This window comes from Oratosquilla oratoria, chromosome 2 (genome assembly GCF_046742065.1).
Source record: "Oratosquilla oratoria isolate Oo_2021 chromosome 2, ASM4674206v1, whole genome shotgun sequence".
NCBI classification, from domain to species: Eukaryota; Metazoa; Arthropoda; class Malacostraca; order Stomatopoda; family Squillidae; genus Oratosquilla; species Oratosquilla oratoria.
Window position 1 is genome coordinate 86,100,564 of NC_134778.1, and position 6,000 is coordinate 86,106,563.

Below are 6,000 nucleotides of genomic sequence, written 5' to 3' on the forward strand. Positions count from 1 at the left end.
ATGCCTTGTCCTTTTTGGCTACCTCCCTAGTAAGGGGGAAAAAGCCTTGGTATATGTATGTATGTATGTAAAAATAATAATAATAATAGTAATAGTAATAACAATAATAACGAATATATAAACAATGTTAATAGCATATCACAATCAATAGGTGACGGCACACTAGGCATTTCTCACTAGCATGCTACTCGCTTTTGCTACTTGTTTTAATAGCAAACTTGCGTATCCGTCACACAAAGAATGCTTTGCTGGTGACTTTTTGGGTATTGGCTGGCGAAAAAAATAACTAGCTTCCCGCCAAGCTATGTTTACACAAAGGGTGTATATAGATCTTGGTTTACACACGAGTGTAAACGTACACACAAACTCGTACACTGCGGTACGAAGTGCACCAGTGGAATACGAGTGATGGAATAATTAAATCAACGATGGAGTAGCTATTGTTGTAAGATCAGGCTTGAACCACAAAATAATACTAGATTCGGTTCTAGCAGTACAGATAGAAGCAGGCCCTATCATAATATCCACCATGTACCTTCCACCAAGAAGACCTTACCTCAGGGAACAAGGTTTAACCAATTGCTCCGCCAGAGGAACCTCTGAAAACCATATCACTGGCGATCTGAATGTCCGACACACACTACTAAGCCATTCCAATCACAACCATGTTGGCACGGCAATATACGACAATATAAAAAGAGGGAAGCTAAGTCCGTAAAGTGAACACAAACACCATTCCGGACCGCATGTCAATGCCAGTTATGGCAGACGTTCTTCAATCACTGGGCCAAGGAAATACGGTATTCTCAACCTTAGACCACAAATCTGCTTTATGGCAGATACAATTAATGGAAGAGTCTAAACAAGTAACTGCCTTTAGCACTAATAAGGGTCATTACGAATTTAATCGTATGCCTTTCGGGCTGAAAAACTCCCCTAGTGCATTACAACGACTCATGAATAGCCTTTTTAAAGACATTAGGCAAATCTCTTTTCCCCTTCGGTACGTCATCTTACACACCATCAGCAATGCTGGCCTCAAGATTCAATTTAAATGCTCATTTCTAAAGAAAAAAAAAATTTACTTTCTTTGGCCATACAGTGAACAAAGAAGGAATACACATAAACTCAGATAAGATCAGAGCCACTGCTGAATTCCCCACCCCAAAGAACGAGGATAGAGTGAAAGACGAGGAGGTGAGGAGAATAGATTTGTAGTTAAGATTTACATTTGATGTATGGTTAGGCAAACAAGGAGCAGGTATGTTTGTTTTAATGCCTCAGACTTCTCTGTCTACAATTCGTGAAGCAACCTCCGAGGCAGACTCGGGGAGTTTATATATTCTAATTTACACGGGTACAAGTAGGCTGTTGTCATAATAATATATTATTTCCTTAATCTACTATTTACAATGCATGGATTGAGTCTGGACTTTCAGTATCCATGCATGGGATATATTTACATAGGATTTACAAAGGATTGAGAACGTACGAGAAATATGTGATCAAGAAATGAAATGTTGACGCAAGTTGATCTGGAAAAGTTGGCAATGACGAAAGGAGAAGTATCTATTATTTCCGCAGGTGTTGGGCGTAGCCTAAAACGCCTGGCTCTCTGGTGACTGTTCCTATCCGATGACAATGGTCCGTCCCTTGGAGACAGGTCCCAGCACAATGGAGAATCCCTTGGGAGTCGGTTCCGAGCACAATAGCGGATCCCCTGAAAGTTGTTTGGAGACGACGGAGTTCCTCTTCACACCACATGTGTACGTGCGCGCGTGTGCACGCTAAACATCTAAAGGGTTGACTCTTCCTTTCAGTTATCTTGCAACAGGAGGAGAACGGGGTTGGAAAGGGAGTTGGGAGATAGGGTTGAAAGAGTACTGGGATGGTTTGGACTTGTGGAAAGAATGAGCGAAGAAAGATAAGTAAAAGAGCTGTGGAAGGCAGAGGTGGAATGAATGAACATGAGGGGGAGACCAAGGATGAGATGGATGGATGGGGTGAAAGGGGCATTGAAAAAGAGGGGAATGTCTGTTGAGGAAAGAAGGGAGAAGACAAAAGATAGGGGTGAATGGAGAATGGTTATGTATTGATGCTGTGATGCATGGAAAGGTGTGGGATTGAAGTATGTGTGAATGATATTTTTGCACAGCCCGAAGGGATTTCTCGCTGTTCTCTTTTTCTGCATGAGGGAACAGTGAGGGGGCTCGCCGATTAAATGAAGCGGCCTTGTTGTGGATGCGCTGTGTCTTTCTACATTGCTTCTGACCAACCCAGGGCAGTGGGCGAGATGCAGAGATGCAGGAATGTCATCCAGGAGGAGCCAAGAGGGAGAGAGAGAGAGGGGGGGGGTGAATGGGAGTGGAATATGGAATGGAATGGGTAGGAGTGGATTTTGTGCCTTTTTTCTACTTCCCTTGTAAGTGGGGAAAAACCGTTGGAATATGTATCCATTATTATTATTATTATTACTACTATTATTATTATTATTATCATTATTATTATTATTATTATTATTATTATTATTATTATTACTATTGTTGTTATTATCATTATTATTATTATTATTATTGTTATTAGAGTTGCTATTTAATTGATAATTAAGGAATAAAAGTGGCTCAAATTTCACATAACATTGGAAAATGATGAGCTGAATTGTTTAGAGACAGACTCCAACATAGTGCAAACACGACAGCATCACTCTTCGAGAAAGTATCATAAAGACGGGACAAAGGCAAGAGAATGGGAGGGTGAAGGTGGGAGGTAGGGAGGTGTTAGGGAAGTGGGTTTGTCATGGACTAACGTGGGAAGGAGTCGGATGAATTCAGAAAGCGTCACTAAATGAGTGGCACTGAAGTTCATAACATATTCTGTATACTGTAATGACTTGAATAACTAATTGCATATTTATTTGTTTTATTCGTTTGATTATTCACGTATATCTTATTTACCTCTCTGCATCCGCTTTCGTTATAGACAAAAATCTACGATCTTCATTCACTACACGCTAGCATGTTTATATTAAACAAGTGGGGAAACATAAATCAGTAGCTGGGTAAATAACAAAAAATCCGTCATTTTTGCTAAATTAAAACTGTTTAGTGTTCTGTACGTAGAGTTCGGGCTGTCTGGCGGAAGAGGAGTCCGTTCAATAGGCGTTGAGTAACAGCGCCCCGCCCCGTCCCCCTAGTCCCGCCTCGCAACGGTCGCCTCTATGACGCGGCGCAAAAGGCACGAAAGCTGACTGACCAAAATTTCCTCTGATGCACTGAATGATTCATGAGACTTGACGGATTCATTAGTAAAATCCGTGGGTGTCAAGCGGTTCGATGTGAAAGGCAGGGTCTCTTGGTCAAGTCCTTTCTACTCAGATTCTATGTCGACCCTGCAATGCCTCTCAAGCCTGTCGTACATTTATACCTGGACACAATTTATGCTTCGTTTTTTATGTGGGTCATGAAATTATATATCAGTTATATATCCGTCTACACGTGTGTGCAGCGTATCTCCAAAAATTGTATCCAGAGCCTTTGAACTTCGATCAGTTAAACTTTTTTTAATAAACGGGTAACCTGGGATGATTTGAAAAGAGATTGGAGAACTAAAATGAATGGAATGAAAGAATGGTTAAAATGCGTTTAGTTTGGTTTTTGGAGTCGAGTCTAAAAATCTTCTATCTAACCGTCAGTTTGGATTTAGAAGAAATAAGGGCACTCTGGATCCCTTACTTTTTATCACTCGTGAGATTCAGAATGCCTTTGCAATTCAGAATCCGAGCATTGCTGTGTTTTTTTATTTGAAAAATGCCTACGATACTACCTGGCGGGGAGGCATTCTGAAGCAACTTGCAGAGTGGGGTATCGGGGGTAATATGTTCAATTGTTTAAAGGATTTCTTATTTGGATTATCACACATACATATCACAAGATGGTTCAAACATAGTCACCCAAGAACACGTAAAGGATCTTGGGGTTATCTTAAACTGCGAAGGGACCTTTACAACACATACTGTTAGCGTGGCAAAAAAAAAGCAAGATCCCAGGCTGGCTGGATTCTCTGCACCTTCCAAACAAGAGAAACACGATCCATGCTGACACTTTATAAATAACTTGTCGTACTTCTGTTAGATTATTGCTGTCAGCTATAAAACCCATGGAAGGTGGGAGAAAAAGAGCTATTAGAACCAATGCAGCGCTCGCTCACAAATAAAATATGTGCTGTTAAACACCTCAATTACTTGGAAAAATTACAAGAACTGAAACTCCTTTCACTAGAGCGTCGTAGAGAATGGTACATGATCATCTATATTTACAAGATAATGATGGGTCACACAATAAATAATCTCAATATCAGTTTTTATGAGAAATCGACACCTACGACGTCTATGCTACATAGACAGAATACACTCCAGAGCCACAACCAGAATTAAAACACTTAAGGAGAACGCCTTTGCAATCAGAGGTCCACTCCTTTACAACGCCTTAGCAATACATCTGAGGGATCCAAATAACCGTAGCGTAGAGAAATTAAAGAAGGACCTGGATGAATTTCTCTGTACATTAGCGGGCCAGCCAAAGCTACCCCATTACCACCTCCAGGCCGAGAGTAGCATAATCGACCAGCTGTCTCTGAGGAGGGCAGACGGATTCTACTAGTGGCGGCGCATCAGCGTGGCCAAGGGCAGTATATCTACTGCCTGAACTATAATCTACAGGAACCCACAGGTATGTGTGTGTGTGTGTGTAAGTCACCAAGTTCTTGGATTCTGTATTGGTCTTATGATCGACAGAGATTGGAGAACTAAAATGAATGGAATGAAAGAACGGTTAATATGCGTTTAGTTTGGTTTTTGGAGTCTAAAAATCTTCTATCTAACCGTCAGTTTGGATTTAGAAGAAATATGTGCACTCTGGATCCCTTACTTTTTATCACTTATGAGATTCAGAATGTCTTTGCAATTCAGAATCCGAGCAGTGCTGTGTTTTTTTTTTTTTTTTTACTTGAAAAATGCCTACGATACTACCTTGCGGAGAGGCATTCTGAAGCAACTTGCAGAGTTGGGTATCGGGGGGTAATATGTTCAATGTACAGAGAAATGTACCGAGAAATTCATCCAGGTCCTTCTTTAATTTCTCTACGCTACGGTTATTTGGATCCCTCAGGTGTATCGGCAGGGCGTTGTAAAGGAGTGTACTTCTGATTGCAAAGGCGTTCTCCTTAAGTGTTTTAATTCTGGTTGTGGCTCTGGAGTGTATTCTCTTTACGTGGCAGAGACGTCCTAGGCATTGATGGTCATAACAAATTGATATCGAGATTATTTATTGTCTGACCCATTATTATCTTGTAAAATATAGATGATCATGTACTGTTCTCTACGACAGTAGTGAAAAAGTCTCAGTTCTTGTAATCTTTCCCAGTAACTGAAGTGTTGAACAGCACGTACATTATTTGTGAACAAGTGCTGCACTGGTTCTAGTAGCTGTTTTTCTCCCACCTTCCATGAGTTTTATAGCTGACAGCAATAATCTAACAGAAGTACGACAAGTTATTTATAAAGTGTCAGCATGGCTCGTGCTTCTCTTGTTTGGAAGGCGCGGAGAATCCAGACTACTTGGGATCTTGCTTTTTTTTTGCCACGCTAACAGTATGTGTTGTAAAGGTCCCTTCGCAGTTCATAATTACGTGTATATTGCCCGATCTGCGGAGAATGCTGTGAACTTACAAAAATACACCCACTTCAACTTGTGAGATAGTGTGAGTGAGAGAAACGGGGGAAGAGGGAAGGAGCTATGTGTGTGTGTGTGTGTGTGTGTGTGTGTGTGTGTGTGTGTGTGTGTGTATACGTGCGCATGTGTGCGTGTATGTAGTTTGAGGAACCACGGCAATGCCATCGGCCTATCCCTTCATTTACTTCCAATTTAACTATAGTTCCTTGTAACTTAATCTACCATTAACAAATATGAAGAACAACTGAGGTTCATTTTTATATTTGCAATT